This window comes from Pristiophorus japonicus, chromosome 9 (genome assembly GCF_044704955.1).
Source record: "Pristiophorus japonicus isolate sPriJap1 chromosome 9, sPriJap1.hap1, whole genome shotgun sequence".
In the NCBI taxonomy this organism is placed as follows: Eukaryota; Metazoa; Chordata; class Chondrichthyes; family Pristiophoridae; genus Pristiophorus; species Pristiophorus japonicus.
In genome coordinates, this window is record NC_091985.1 from 225,745,285 (window position 1) to 225,761,292 (window position 16,008).

Here is a 16,008-nt window from a genome sequence, read left to right on the forward strand (position 1 = left end):
CCACTGGGCCCAGAGCTCACCTCCCCGGACAGCCCCACATGGGCAATTGTTGGTCCCACTGGGCCCAGAGCTCACCTCCCCGGACAGCCCCACATGGGCAATTGTTGGCCCCACTGGGCCCAGAGCCCACCTTCCCGGACAGCCCCACATGGGCAATTGTTGGTCCCACTGGGCCCAGAGCTCACCTCCCCGGACAGCCCCACATGGGCAATTGTTGGTCCCACTGGGCCCAGAGCTCACCTCCCTGGACAGCCCCACATGGGCAATTGTTGGTCCCACTGGGCCCAGAGCCCACCTCCCCCGGACAGCCCCACATGGGCAATTGTTGGTCCCACTGGGCCCAGAGCCCACCTCCCCCGGACAGCCCCACATGGGCAATTGTTGGCCCCACTGGGCCCAGAGCCCACCTCCCCGGACAGCCCCACATGGGCAATTGTTGGTCCCACTGGGCCCAGAGCCCACCTCCCCGGACAGTCCCACATGGGCAATTGTTGGTCCCACTGGGCCCAGAGCTCACCTCCCCGGACAGCCCCACATGGGCAATTGTTGGTCCCACTGGGCCCAGCAGTACTGGGGGTTAAACCCAGCCCCAAACCGCTGCAACACACTGGAGGCCGGGGCCTGAGCGGCCGCCCCTCGCTCGGGGAAAGGCCGGAGCCGCAGGTTGTTGTCTCTCGGGCCTGAGGCCCGCACTCGGTGTGTGTGAAGCCCGCAGCCCGCCCACCCCGGGGTTTATTAACCCGCTCCCTCCCTCCGCCCAGCTCTCACCCGCTGCCTCAGACACAGCCGCCCCACCGCGCATGCTCAGCTCACACACTGCCCGGGTGATTGACGGCAGCTCCGGGCCAATAGGAAGAGCAAGTGGGGGGGGGGGGCGGGTCTGGAGGACCGAGTGGGGCCGTGGGTCCTCCAAGCAATCGGAGAGTGCGAGAGGCGGGGCTGGCGGCACCCAGGGGGCGGGGCTGGAGGACCGAGTGGGGCGGTGGGTCCTCCAACCAATCAGAGTTTGCGGGGGCGGGGCCGAGCCCGGATCTCCCTCACAGAGCATGCGCGCGGGCTGTGGGACGCGGAACGGCGACGGCGGGTAAGAGCTGGGCGGAGGGAGGGAGCGGGTTTCAGGCCCGAGAGACCACACTCCGCATTATCCGCCTCCCCACAACTACCCACCAGTTTCAGACACAAACTCCGGGACATGGAGTGCAGGGGCGGGGAGGTCTTGCTGCGGCTGTGCGGGGTGTTGGTGGGGCCGCACCTGGAAGTGCTGCGTGCAGTATTGGTTTCCGTCTTTTGCGGAGGGATGTGCTTGCTTTGGGGGCAGTTCGGAGAGGGTTCACTGGGTTGATTCCGGAGATGAGGGGGTTGACTTATGAGGAAAGGTTGAGTAGGTTGGGCCTCTACTCATTGGAGTTCAGAAGAATGAGAGGTGATCTTATCGCAACGTATAATATTATGAGGGGGCTTGACAAGGTGGATGCAGAGAGGATGTTTCCACTGATGGGGGAGACTAGAACTAGAGGGCATAATCTTAGAATAAGGGGCTACGCATTTAAAACAGAGATGAGGAGAAATTTCTTCTCTGAGGGTTGTAAATCTGTGGAATTCGCTGCCTCAGAGGAAGCTGTGGAAACTGGAACATTGACAGAAATTTAAGACAGAAATAGACAGTTTTTAAAAAACTATATGGGGTTATGGGGAGCAGGCGGGGAAGTGGAGCTGAGTCCATGATCAGATCAGCCATGATCTTATTGAATGGGCGGAGCAGGCTCGAGGGGCCGTATGGCCGACTCCTGCTCCTATTTCTTATGTTCTTAACCAGGAAGTGCCGGGTCAGGGAGTGTCTGTAAATGTAGGAGAAATGGAGACTGGTCAGGGAGCGTCTGTAAATTAAGGAGCAATGATTCAGTATTTGTGTGACCAAGAATCATAGAAGTTTACAGCACGGAAGGAAGTAATTTCGGCCCATCGTGTCTGTGCTGGTCAACAAGAGGCTATCCAGCCTAATCCCACTTTCCAGCTCTTGGTCCGAAGCCCTGCAGGTTACGGCACTTCAAGTGCACATCCAAATACTTTTTAAATGTGGTGAGGATTTCTGCCTCTACCACTCTTTCAGGCAGTGAGTTCCAGACCCCCACCACCCTCTGCGTGAAGACATTTCCTCAAATCCCCTCTATACCTCCTACGAATTACTTTAAATTTATGACTCCTAGTTGTTGATCCCTCTGCTAAGGGAAATAGGCCTTTCTATCCACTATATCTAGGTCCCTCATAATTTTTTACACCTCAATGACTTCTCCCCTCAACCTCCTCTGTTCCAAGGAAAACGAATCCAGCCTATCCAATCTGTCCTCATGGCTAAGATTCTCCAGTCCCAGCAGCCTCTGTACCCGTTCCAGTGCAATCACGTCCTTCCGTAATGTAGTGACCAGCGCAGTACTCTAGCCGTGGCCTAATTAGTGTTTTATACAGTTCAAGCATAACTTCCCTGCTCTTGTATTCTATGCCTCGGCTAATAAAGGCAAGCATTCTGTATGCCTTTTTAATCATCTTATCTACCTGTCCTACCCTCAGGGATCTGTGGACATGCACTCCAAGGTCCCTTTATTCCTCTGCACTTCTCAGTGTCCTACCATTTAATGTGTATTCCCATTTCTTGCTAGCCCTCCCCAAATGCATTACCTCACACTTATCCGGATTGAATTCCATTTGCCACTGCTCTGTCCACCGGTCCAGTTGATTGATAACTTCCTGCAGTCCGCAGCTTTCTTCTTCATTATCAACCGCACAGCTGATTTTAGTATCATCTGCAAATTTCTTAATCATACCCCCTATATTCAAGTCTAGATCATTGATGTATACCATAAAAAGCAAGAGACCCAGTACTGTGGAACCCCACTGAAAACAGCCTTCCAGTCACAAAAACACCCATCAACCATTACCCTCTGCTTCCTGCCTCTCAGCCAATTTTGGATTCAACTTGCCACTATGCCCTGGATCCCATGGGCTTTTACTTTCGTGACCAGTCTGCCATGTGGGACTTTATCAAAAGCCTCTCTAAAATCCATATGCACTACATCAAATGCACCTCATCGACCCTCCTTGTTACCTCTTCAAAAAATCCAATCAATTTAGTCAGACACGACCTTCCCTTAACAAATCCGTTCTGACTTTCCTTGATTAATCTGTGTCTTTCTAAATGAAGATTTATCTAGTCCTTCTGAATTCTTTCCAATAATTTCCCCACCACTGAGGTTAATCTGACTGGCCTGTAATTACTCGGTCTATCCCTTTCTCCCTTCTTAAACAAAGGTACCACATTAGCAGTCCTCCAGTCCAGGATAAAAGGAGCGCTGACCCGAGGCCAGAGATCACAGCGAGAGGGGGACATCGAGGCCGAAGGTAAAACAAAGAAGTAAAAAGAAATCGAAGTGTGACATCACAGCCAAGCGGGTGATTGGCTTGTGGATTGGTGAGTATTTTATCTTTTTTCTTTTTCTTTTCTTATCAGTAAGAAACGTTTGGCATTGTTGCCAAATTAAGTTAATTTAAGGGTTAAGTCATGGCAGGAGAGCCCAGACCCATGTCATGCTCCTCCTGTGCTATGTGGGAAATCAGGGACAGTTCCAGTGTCCCTGACAATTACATGTGCAGCTCCTGACAGACCGCATTGCGGCACTGGAGCTGTGCATGGGCTTATTCTGGAGCATCCGCGATGCTGAGGATGTTGTGAATAGCACGTTTAGTGAGTTGGTCACACCGCAGGTAAAGGTTACAAAGGCAGATAGGGAATGGGTGACCATCAGGCAGAGCAGGAGTAGGAAGGTGGTGCAGGGGTCCCCTGCGGTTATCTCCCTCCAAAACAGATACACCACTTTGGATACTGTTGGGGGAGATGGGGGGCTCATCAGGGGAAGGCAGCAGCAGCCAAGTTCATGGCACTATGGGTGGCTCTGCTGCACAGGAGGGCAGGACAAAGAGCGGGAGAGCTATAGTGGTAGGGGATTCTATTGTAAGGGGAATAGATAGGCGTTTCTGCGGCCGCAATCGAAACTCCAGGATGGTATGTTGCCTCCCTGGTGCAAGGGGCAAGGATGTCTCGGAGCGGCTGCAGGGCATTCTGAACGGGGAGGGTGAACAGCCAGTTGTCGTGGTGCATATACGTATCAACGATATAGGTAAAAAAACGGGATGAGATCCTACAAGCTGTATTTAGGGAGCTAGGAGTTAAATTAAAAAGTAGGACCTCAAAGGTAGTAATCTCAGGATTGCTACCAGTGCCACGTAATAGTCAGAGTAGAAATAGCAGGATAGTTAAGATGAATACATGGCTTGAAGAGTGGTGCAAGAGGGAGGGATTCAAATTCTTGGGACATTGGAACTGATTCTGGGGGAGGTGGGACTAGTACAAACTGGACAGACTGCACCTGGGCAGGACCGGAACCGATGTCCTAGGGAGAGCGTTTGCTAGTGCTGTTGGAGAGGGTTTAAACTAATATGGCAGGGGGACGAAAATCTATGCAGGGAGACAGAGGGAAGTAAAATGGGGGCAGAAGCAAAAAGTAGGAAGGAGATGAGGAAAAGTGGAGGGCAGAGAAATCAAAGGCAAAAATCAAAAAGGGCCACATTACAACATAATTCTAAAAGGACAAAGAGTGGTAAAAAAACAAGCCTGAAGACTCTGTGTCTCAATGTAAGGAGCAGTCATAATAAGGTGGATGAATTAACTGAGCAAATGGCTGTTAACGGATATGATGTAATTGGGATTACGGAGACGTGGCTCCGGGGTGACCAAGGCTGGGAACTCAACATCCAGGGGTATTCAATACTCAGGAAGGATAGACAGAAAGGAAAAGGAGGTGGTATAGCATTGCTGGTAAAAGAGGAGATTTACGCAATAGTAAGAAAGGACATTAGCTTGGAAGATGTGGAATCTGTATGGGTAGAGCTGTGGAACACCAAAGGGCAGAAAATGCTAGTGGGAGTTGTGTACAGACCACCAAACAGTAGCAGTGAGGTTGGGGATGGCATCAAACAGGAAATTAGGGATGCGTGCAATAAAGGTAGAGCAGTTAAAGCAGTACCCCTTTCCTGCTTTCTCTCCATATCCCTTGATCCCTTTAGCCGTAAGGGCCATATCTAACTCCCTCTTGAGTTTATCCAATGAACTGGCATCAACAACTCTCTGCGGCAGGGAATTCCACAGGTTAACAACTCTCTGAGTGAAGAAATTTCTCCTCATCTCAGTCCTAAATGGCCTACGGCCTTATCCTAAGACTATGTCCCCTGGTTCTGGACTTCCCCAACATCGGGAACATTCTTCCCGCATCGAACCTGCCCAGTCCCGTCAGAATCTTATATGTTTCTATGAGATCCCCTCTCATCCTTCTAAACTCCAGAGTATAAAGGCCCAGTTGATCCAGTCTCTCCTCATATGTCAGTCCAGCCATTACTGGAATCAGTCTGGTGAATCTTCGCTGCACTCCCTCAATAGCAAGAACGTCCTTCCTCGGATTAGGAGACCAAAACTGAACACAATATTCCAGGTGAGGCCTCACCAAGACCCTGTACAACTGCAGTAAGACTTCCCTGCTCCTATACTCAAATCCCCTTGCTATGAAGGCCAACATACCATTTGCCTTCTTTACCGCCTGCTGTACCTGCATGCCAACTTTCAATGACTGATGAACCATGACACCCAGGTCCCGCTGCACCTCCCCTTTTCCTAATCTGCCGCCATTCAGATAATATTCTGCCTTCGTGCTTTTGCTACCAAAGTGGATAACCTCACATTTATCCACATTATACTGCATCTGCCATGTATTTGCCCTTCGCCTAACCTGTCCAAGTCACTCTGCAGCCTCTTAGCGTCCTCCTCATAGCTCACTGCCACCCAGTTTAGTGTCATCTGCAAACTTGCAGATATTACACTCAATTCCTTCATCCAAATCATTAATATACATTGTAAAGAGCTGGGGTCCCAGCACTGAGCCCTGCGGCACCCCACTAGTCACTGGCTGCGATTCTGAAAAGGACCCGTTTATCCCGACTCTCTGCTTCCTGTCTGCCAACCAGTTCTCTATCCACGTCAGTACATTACCCCCAATACCATGTGTTTTGATTTTGCACATCAAACTCTTGTGTGGGACCTTGTCAAAAGCCCTTTGAAAGTCCAAATACACCACATCCACTGGTTCTCCCTTGTCCACTCTACTAGTTACATTCTCAAAAAATTCTAGAAGATTTGTCAAGCATGATTTTCCTTTCATAAATCCATGTTGACTTGGACCGATCCTGTCACTGCTTTCCAAATGCGCTGCTATTTCATCCTTAATGATTGATTCCAACATTTTCGCCATTACTGATGTCAGGCTTACTGGTCTATAATTACCCGCTTTCTCTCTCCCTCCTTTTCAAAAAAATGGTGTTACATTAGCAACCCTCCAGTCCATAGGAACTGATCCAGAGTCAATAGACTGCTGGAAAATGATCACCAATGCATCCCACTATTTCTAGGGCCACTTCCTTAAGTACTCTGGGATGTAGACTATCAGGCCCTGGGGATTTATCAGCCTTCAATCCCGTCAATTTCCCTAACACAATTTCCTGCCTAATAAGGATATCCTTCAGTTCCTCCTGCTCACTAGACCCTCCGTCCCCTAGTACATCCGGAAGGTTATTTGTGACTTCCTTTGTGAAGACAGAACCAAAGTATTTGTTCAATTGTTCTGCCATTTCTTTGTTCCCCATTATAAATTCACCCGAATCCGACTGCAAGGGACCTACGTTTGTCTTCACTAATCTTTTTCTCTTCACATAGTTATAGAAGCTTTTGCAGTCAGTTTTCATGTTTCCGGCAAGCTTCCTCTCGTACTCTATTTTCCCCCTCTTAATTAATCCTTTTGTCCTCCTCTGCTGAATCCTAAATTTCTCCCAGTCCTCTGGTTTGCTGCTTTTTCTGGCTAATTTGTGTGCCTCTTCCTTGGATTTAACACTATCCTTAATTCCCCTTGTTAGCCACAGTTGAGCCACCTTCCCCGTTTTATTTTTACTCCAGACAGGGATGTACAATTGTTGAAGTTCGTCCATATGATCTTTAAAGGTTTGCCATTGCCTATCCACCGGCAACCCTTTAAGTATCATTTGCCAGTCTAATTTAGCCAATTCGCGCCTCATACTGTCAAAGTTACCTTTCCTTAAGTTCAGGACCCTAGTTTCTGAATTAACTGTGTCACTCTCCATCTTAATAAAGAATGCTACCATATTATGGTCACTCTTCCTCAAGGGGCCTCACACAACAAGATTGCTAATTAGTCCCTTCTCATTATATATCACCCAGTCTAGGATAGCCAGCCCTCTAGTTAGTTCCTCGACATATTGGTCTAGAAAACCATCCCTAATACATTCCAGGAAATCCTCCCCCACCACATTGCTACCAGTTTGGTTAGCCCAATCAATATGTAGATTAAAGTCACCCATGATAACTGCTGTACCTTTATTGCATGCATCCCTAATTTCTTGTTTGATGCTGTCCCCAACCTCATACTACTGTTTGGTGGTCTGTACACAACTCCCACTAGCGTTTTCTGCCCTTTGGTATTCCGCAACTCCACCCATACAGATTCCACATCATCCAGGCTAATGTCCTTCCTTACTATTGTGTTAATTTCCTCTTCAACCAGCAACGCCACCCCACCTCCTTTTCCTTTCTGTCTATCCTTCCTAAATGTTGAATACCCCTGGATGTTGAGTTCCCAGCCTTGGTCACCCTGGAGCCATGTCTCCGTGATGCCAATCACATCGTATCCATTAACTGCTATCTGCGCAGTTAATTCGTCCACCTTATTCCGAATACTCCTCGCATTGAGGCACAGAGCCTTCAGGCTTGTCTTTTTAACACACTTTGACCCTTTAGAATTTTGCTGAAAAGAGGCCCTTTTTGCTTTTTGCCTTGGGTTTCCGAATACTCCTCGCATTGAGGCACAGAGCCTTCAGGCTTGTCTTTTTAACACACTTTGACCCTTTATAATTTTGCTGAAAAGTGGCCCTTTTTGCTTTTTGCCTTGGGTTTCTCTGCCCTCCACTTTTACTGTTCTCCTTCTAGCTTTTGCTTCTGTCTCCATTTTGTTTCCCTCTGTCTCCCTGCATAGGTTCCCATCCCCCTGCCATATTAGTTTAACTCCTCCCAAACAGCACTAGCAAACACTCCCCCTAGGACATTGGTTCCGGTCCTGCCCAGGTGCAGACCGTCCGGTTTGTACTGGTCCCACCTCCCCCAGAACCGATTTCAATGTCCCAGGAATTTGAATCCCTCCCTTCTGCACCACTCCTGAAGCCACGCATTCATCGGAGCTATCCTGCGATTCCTACTCTGACTAGCACGTGGCACTGGGAGCAATCCTGAGATTAATACTTTTGAGGTCCTACTTTTTAAATTTAGGTCGTAGCTCCCTAAATTCGTCTTGTAGGACCTCATCCCATTTTTTACCTATATCGTTGGTACCTATATGCATCACGACAACTGGCTTTTCACTCTCCCTCTTCAAAATGTCCTGCACCCGCTCCGAGACATCCTTGACCCTTGCACCAGGGAGGCAAAATACCATCCTGGAGTCCCGGTTGTGGCCGCAGAAACGTCTATCTATTCCCCTTACAATTGAATCCCCTACCAGTATAGCTCTCCCACTCTTTTTCCTGCCCTCCACAGTGCCATGAACTTGGCTGCCCTCCCCTGACGAGTCATCCCCCTCAACAGTACCCAAAGCGGTGTATCTGTTTTGCAGAGGGATGACCGCAGGGGACCCCTGCACTACCTTCCTTGCACTGCTCTTCCTGTTGATCACCCATTCCCTATCTGTCTGTGTAACCTTTACCTGCGGTAAGACCAACTCACTGAACGTGCTATTCACGGCATCCTCAGCATCGCGGGCTTGGGGTTTTGTCTACTTTCGAAGCTGCTAAGCCCCCTAATTCCTCCTCTCTCACTATGTTTATTTCATCGAACATTTCACACTCCTCCTCCTCAATAGCAATGTCTGCATCATCCCTCTCCTCTGTGAAAACAGACACAAAGTATTTATTAAGAACCATACCCATGTCTCCCGCCTCCACACACACATATATATCAGTGATTTTAATGATATGCTTTTCCATGTCCCAGCTCCTGTAAGTACAGGCTGTAAAGGAGCTGGACTCTCAGAGGTATCTCCCCTTCCTTGGGCTGACCCCCGAAGTCGAAGATGTCTTGCTTCCATGCTAAAATGAGTTCGAAGGTGACTGATGGGATATCAACACCGCTGGCTGCTCGTGTATCAGTGATCACCCATCAGATTAATGTGCTTCTGTTGTGTATATCAGCACCCTCAGGGGAGGGAGAGGGAGGGGAAGCAGTGAGTGTAGAACTGAACCCAGCCAGAGTCAGCACCTTCAGGGGAGGGGAACCAGTGAGTGTAGAACTGAACCCAGACAGAGTCAGCACCTTCAGGGGAGGGGAACCAGTGAGTGTAGAACTGAACCCAGCCAGAGTCAGCACCTTCAGGGGAGGGAGAGGGAGGGGAAGCAGTGAGTGTAGAACTGAACCCAGCCAGAGTCAGCACCTTCAGGGGAGGGAGAGGGAGGGGAAGCAGTGAGTGTAGAACTGAACCCAGCCAGAGTCAGCACCTTCAGGGGAGGGAGAGGGAGGGGAAGCAGTGAGTGTAGAACTGAACCCAGCCAGAGTCAGCACCTTCAGGGGAGGGGAACCAGTGAGTGTAGAACTGAACCCAGCCAGAATCAGTACCTTCAGGGTAGGAGAGGGAGGGGAACCAGTGAGTGTAGAACTGAACCCAGCCAGAGTCAGCATCTTCAGGGGAGTGAGACAACTGAAAGTGGAGGAAAAATAGTTGAGATGGTGCAATGGGTTTGAATTTTAATACATGGAGGTGGGAGAGTGTGTGTGAAGGGGATTTACAGCTTTGGGGGAGCAAGAGAGGAAAGTATTTTGAATAGCAACTGGAATAGTCTATTCTGAATTTCTATCCTGTAGCTACAGGTGACGTCTTTTGTAAATTATTTTTACAGGGTATTAGAAGGGGAGGATTTGCAGACAGGATCCTCAAACTAAACACCATGTCAAGATCTGACAGAGTCACTTGATTCATCAGGGACCCAATATCATCAGCCTTTGAATCTGGAAGGAGAAATGTTTCTCTGTTCTGTCTGTGGGAAAAGATTTCAAACATCAGTGTGACTGGTAAAGCACCGAGACACACACACCCAAGAGAGTGTTCCAGTGCACTGCCTGTGGAAAGAGCTTTAACCAGTTACACAGTCTGAAAAAACATTGCAGCATTGACAGCGGGGAGAAACCGTACACGTGTTGTGTATGTGTGGACCAGGCTTCAACTGATCGTCCAACCTGGAGAGACACAAGGACACCCGCACCACGGAGAAACCGTGGAAATGTGGGGACTGTGGGAAGGGATTCAATTTCCCGTGTGAGCTGGAAATTCATCGACGCAGTCACACCGGGGAGAGGCCTTTTGAATGTTGTGACTGTGAGAAGAGCTTTAAAATCAGAAATGATATGTTGAGACACCGACGCACTCACACCGGGGAGAGGCCGTACACCTGCTCCGAGTGTGGGAAGGGATTCGGTCAGCCCCGTCACCTCATTGACCACCAACGTGTTCACTCTGATAGGAGACCTTTTAAATGTACTAAGTGTGAGAAGAGTTTTAAATGCAAAAGGGAACTAATGAGACACCAAGAGACTCACACCGGGGAGAGACCATTCACCTGCTCAGTTTGTGGGAAGGGGTTCACTCGGTTGTGTAACCTGCAGATTCATCAGCGAGTTCACACGGGAGAGAAGCCGTTCACCTGCTCAGTGTGTGGGATGAGATTCACTTATTCATCCAACCTGCTGAGACACCAGCGAGTTCACAAGTGACGGCAGGGGTTGGATTCTGCTGTTATTGCTGCTGTTAATCACATCCGGGACTGAACCATGTTCATTCTGATATCTGCGGTTTGTTTCTGCTGATGTTAAACTCCAGCCCAGTTGTAGGAATTATTAATATTCTGGAAAAATACAGCTAATTGTGTTCTCGGGGCTGCAGTGTCCATTTAAGAAATGCTGTCTGTCTGTCTTCCCCTTAATTCAGGGACACTTGTCAAAAATTAATTTACAATAAAATTATTAATTTTACTTCAATCCTTGGTACAAAATCTACAAATCAGTGTCTGAAAGGTTCCACTGATTAACATCTCCAGTGAGAAAGTGCTGATTAATCCTCGCTGTCATGCCCCTCCATTATCCTCCAGAAAGAAGGGAATGGGAATTAGTGGAGAATCGCGAGTCCCCAAATGTTGCCCCTCCAGTCTGGTACAGCAGTCCCCTCGGCAGGGGAATGGAGATAAGTCCAATCCAAGTAACGGGCTGAGTTTGATCTTCCTGGGCCTGTGGGGTTGATTTATATCAGACAGGAGGGGATTGGTGTCAGTGACTGGGGTGGGTTTATATCAGACAGGAGGAGATTGGTGTCGGTGACTGTGGGGTTAGTTTATATCAGACAGGAGGGGATTGGTGTCAGTGACTGTGGGGTGGGTTTATATCAGACAGGAGGAGATTGGTGTCAGTGACTGTGGGGTTAGTTTATATCAGACAGGAGGAGATTGGTGTCAGTGACTGTGGGGTGGGTTTATATCAGACAGGAGGAGATTGATGTCAGTGACTGTGGGGTGGGTTTATATCAGACAGGAGGAGATTGATGTCAGTGACTGTGGGGTGGGTTTATATCAGACAGGAGGAGATTGATGTCAGTGACTGTGGGGTTGGTTTATATCAGACAGGAAGAGATTGGTGTCAGTGACTCTGGGGTTAGTTTATATCAGACAGGAGGAGATTGGTGTCAGTGACTGTGGGGTGGGTTTATATAAAACAGGAGGAGATTGGTGTCAGTGACTGTGGGGTGGGTTTATATAAAACAGGAGGAGATTGGTGTCAGTGACTGGGGTGGGTTTATATCAGACAGGAGGAGATTGGTGTCAGTGACTGGGGTGGGTTTATATCAGACAGGAGGAGATTGGTGTCAGTGACTGGGGTGGGTTTATATCAGACAGGAGGAGATTGGTGTCAGTGACGGGTTGGTTTATATAAAACAGGAGGAGATTGGTGTCATAAAATCACTGACGTTTATGGCACAGAAGGAGGCCATTCTGCCCATCGTGTCTATGCAGGCCGAAAAGAGCTATCCAGCCTAATCCCACTTTCCAGCTCTTGGTCCATAGCCCTGTAGGTTATGTCACTCCAAATGCATCTGCAAGTCGTTTTTAAATCCGATGAAGGTTTCTGCCTCTACCACCCTTTCAGGCAGTGAGTTACAGACTCCCACCACCCTCTCGGTGAAAAAAATGCTCCTCGACTCCCCCTAATCCTTCGACCAATTATTTTAAATCTTTGCCTGCTGGTTATTGACCCCTCTGCTAAAGGAAATAGGTCCTTCCTATTCATTCAGTCTAGTTCTGAGCCCTGCGGAGCCCCACTGGAAACAGCCTTCCAGTCACAAAAACACACGTAGACCATTCCCCTTTGCTTCCTGCCTCTCAGCCAATTTTGGATCCAACTTGTCACTTTCCCTTGGATCCCATGGGCTTTTACATTTCTGACCTGTCTTCTATGTGGGACCATGTCAAAGGCCTTTTCTAAAATCCATGCAGACTAAATCAAATGCGCTACCCTTCTTATTAACGCCTCAAAAATTCAGTCAAGTTAGTGAGACGCAGCCTTCCCTTAACAAATCTATGCTGTCCTTGATTATTCAGTGCCTTTCTAAATGATGATTAATACTGTCTCTCAAAATGTTTTCTGTTAATTTGCCCACTCCTAGGTTAGGCTGACTGGCTGGTAATTACTCGGTCTATCCCTTTCTTTTTAAACAATGGTGCAACATTAGCTGTCCACCAGTACAACGCCTATAACCAGAGATGATTGGAAACTATGGTGAGAGCCTCTGCTATTTCCTCCCTTGCTTCTCTCAACAGCCTGGGATACATTTCATCCAGGCCTGGGGATTTATCCACTTTCAAACCTGCTAAACCCGTTAATATTTCCTCTCTCGCTATGTTTATCTCTTCTAATATTTCACAGTTCTCTTTAACTACAATATCTGCACCGTCCCTCTCTTTTGTGCAGACAGAAGCAAAGTATTCATTTGGAACCCACACACACATCTTCCGCTTCCACACACAGGTTACCTTTTTGGTCTCTAACAGGCCGTACTCTTTTCTTATATATTCTCTTGCTCTATTTGTGTTTATAAAACATCGTAGTCTTTCCTCGATTTTTTTCATGCGCTCTCTTTGCTTTCCTTATTTCCCTTTTAATTTAACCCCTGCACTTTCTGTGCTTCTCTACGCTTTCTGCAGTACTGAGCTCTCAGTATCTGACAGCAGCTTCCCTTTCTTTCCTTAACCTACCCTGTATGCTCCTTGAAATCCAGAGGGCTCCAGATTTCGGAGTCCCACCCTTTTTCTTTTGTGGGAACATACTTGTACTGATCCCTCACTATCTCCTCATTGAAAGCCTCCCACTGCTCTGACACTGATTTACCTTCAAGTAGCTATTTCCTGTCTGCTTTTGCTAAATCACATCTCAGCTTAGAAAGATTGGCCTTTCCCCAATTGAGAATATTCACTCCTGGTCTATCTTTTTCCTTTTCCATAACTATGCTAAATCTAACTGAATTATGATCACTACCACCAAGATGCTCTCCCACTGTTGCCTCTTCCACTGTCCAGCTCCATTCCCTAAAACTATGTCCTGAACCACCCCCTCTCTTGTTCGGCTTGTCATGCATTGGCTTAAAAGGTTTTCCGGAATGCATTTTCAGAATTCTGAGCCCTTTATACCTTTTACATTGATTTTATCCCAGTTAATATTGGGATAGTTAAAATCCTCTACGATTACTGCCTTATTGTTTTTGCACTTCTCAGAAATGTGCCGAGATATTTGCTCTTCTATCTCCCTCTGACTGTTTTGGGGTCTATAGTACATTCCCAGCAGTGTGATCGAAAATATAGAAAATAGGTGCAGGAGTAAGCCATTCAACCCTTCGGGCCTGCATCATCATTCACCTCAGTACCCCTTTCCTGCTTTCTCTCCATATCCCTTGATCCCTTTAGCCATAAGGGCCACATCTAACTCCCTCTTGAATATATCCAATAAACTGGCATCAACAACTCTCTGCGGCAGGCAATTCCACAGGTTAACAACTCTCTGAGTGAAGAAGTTTCTCCTCATCTCGGTCCTAAATGGCCTACCCCTTATCCTAAGACTATGTCCCCTGGTTCTGAACTTCCCCAACATCGGGAACATTCTTCCTGCATCTAACCTGCCCAGTCCCATCAGACTGTTATATGTTTCTATGAGATCCCCTCTCATCCTTCTAAACTCCAGTGAATACAGGCCCAGTCGATCCAGTCTCTCCTCATATGTCAGTCCTGCCATCCCGGGAATCAGTCTGGTGAACCTTCGCTGCACTCCCTCAATAGCAAGAACGTCCTTCCTCAGATTAGGAGACCAAAACTGAACACAATATTCCAGGTGAGGCCTCACTAAGGCCCTGTACAACTACAGTAAGATCTCCCTGCTCCTATACTCAAATACCCTAGCTATGAAAGGCCAACATACCAGTCGCCTTCTTAACCGCCTGCTGTACCTGCATGCCAACTTTCAATGACTGATGTACCATGACACCCAGGTCTCGTTGCACCTCCCCTTTTCCTAATCTGCCACCATTCAGATAATATTCTGCCTTCGTGCTTTTGCTACCAAAGTGGATAACCTCACATTTATCCACATTATACTGCATCTGCCACGCGTTTGCCCACTCACCTAACATGTCCAAGACACCCTGCAGCCTCTTAGTGTCCTCCTCGCAGCTCACACTGCCACCCAGCTTAGTGTCATCTGCAAACTTGGAGATATTACACTCAATTCCCTCATCCAAATCATTAATGTATATTGTAAATAGCTGGGGTCCCAGCACTGAGCCCTGCGGCACTCCACTAGTCACTGCCTGCCATTCTGAAAAGGACCCGTTTATCCGGACACTTTGCTTCCTGTCTGCCAACCAGTTCTCTGTCCACGTCAGTACATTACCCCCAATACCATGTGCTTTAATTTTGCAAACCAATCTCTTGTCTGGGAACTTGTCAAAAGCCTTTTGAAAGTCCAAATATACCACATCCACTGGTTCTCCCTTGTCTACTCTACCAGTTACATCCTCAAAAAATTCTAGAACATTTGTCAAGCAGGATTTCCCTTTCATAAATCCATGCTGACTTGGACCGACCGATCCCAACACTACTTTCCAAATGTGCTGCTATTTCATTTTTAATAATTGATTCCAACATTTTCCCCACTACTGATGTCAGGCTAACCGGTCTATAATTACCCGTTTTCTCTCTCCCTCCTTTCTTAAAAAGTGGTGTTACATTAGCTACCCACCAGTCCATAGGAACTGATCCAGAGTCGATAGATTGTTAGAAAATGATCACCATTGCATCCACTATTTCTAGGGCTACTTCCTTAAGTACTCTGGGATGCAGACTATCAGGCCCCTTGGATTTATCGGCCTTCGATCCCATCAATTTCCCTAACACAATCTCCCGCCTAATAAGGATTTTCTTCAGTTCCTCCTTCTCACTAGACCCTCGGTCCCCTAGTATTTCCGCAAGGTTATTGGTGTCTTCCTTCGTGAAGACAGAACCAAAGTATTTGTTGAAGTGGTCCGCCATTTCTTTGTTCCCCATTATAAATTCACCTGAATCTGACTGAAAGGGACCTATGTTTGTTTTCACTAATCTTTTACTCTTCACATATTTATAGAAGCTTTTGCAGTCAGTTTTTATGTTCCTAGCAAGCTTCCTCTCGTACTCTATTTTCCCCCTCTTAATTAAACCCTTTATCCTCCTCTGCTGTATTACAAAATTCTCCCAGTCCTCGGGTTTGCTGCTTTTTCTGGCCAATTT

The 16,008-nt window shown here is 47.7% G+C and overlaps 1 protein-coding gene and 1 long non-coding RNA gene across 2 annotated transcripts in view; one reads left to right on the forward strand and one right to left on the reverse strand.

The window, feature by feature from the left end:
- LOC139274175 (zinc finger protein 721-like) overlaps positions 1–16,008 on the reverse strand; it is a 141,721-nt gene that overhangs the window by 11,122 nt on the left and 114,591 nt on the right. The gene's annotated exons all lie outside the window — the stretch shown is intronic.
- LOC139273812 (uncharacterized) lies at positions 1,017–11,141 on the forward strand. The gene is made up of 3 exons (XR_011595382.1): positions 1,017–1,084; positions 3,307–3,466; positions 10,054–11,141. It is a non-coding gene; the product is annotated as an uncharacterized lncRNA (long non-coding RNA).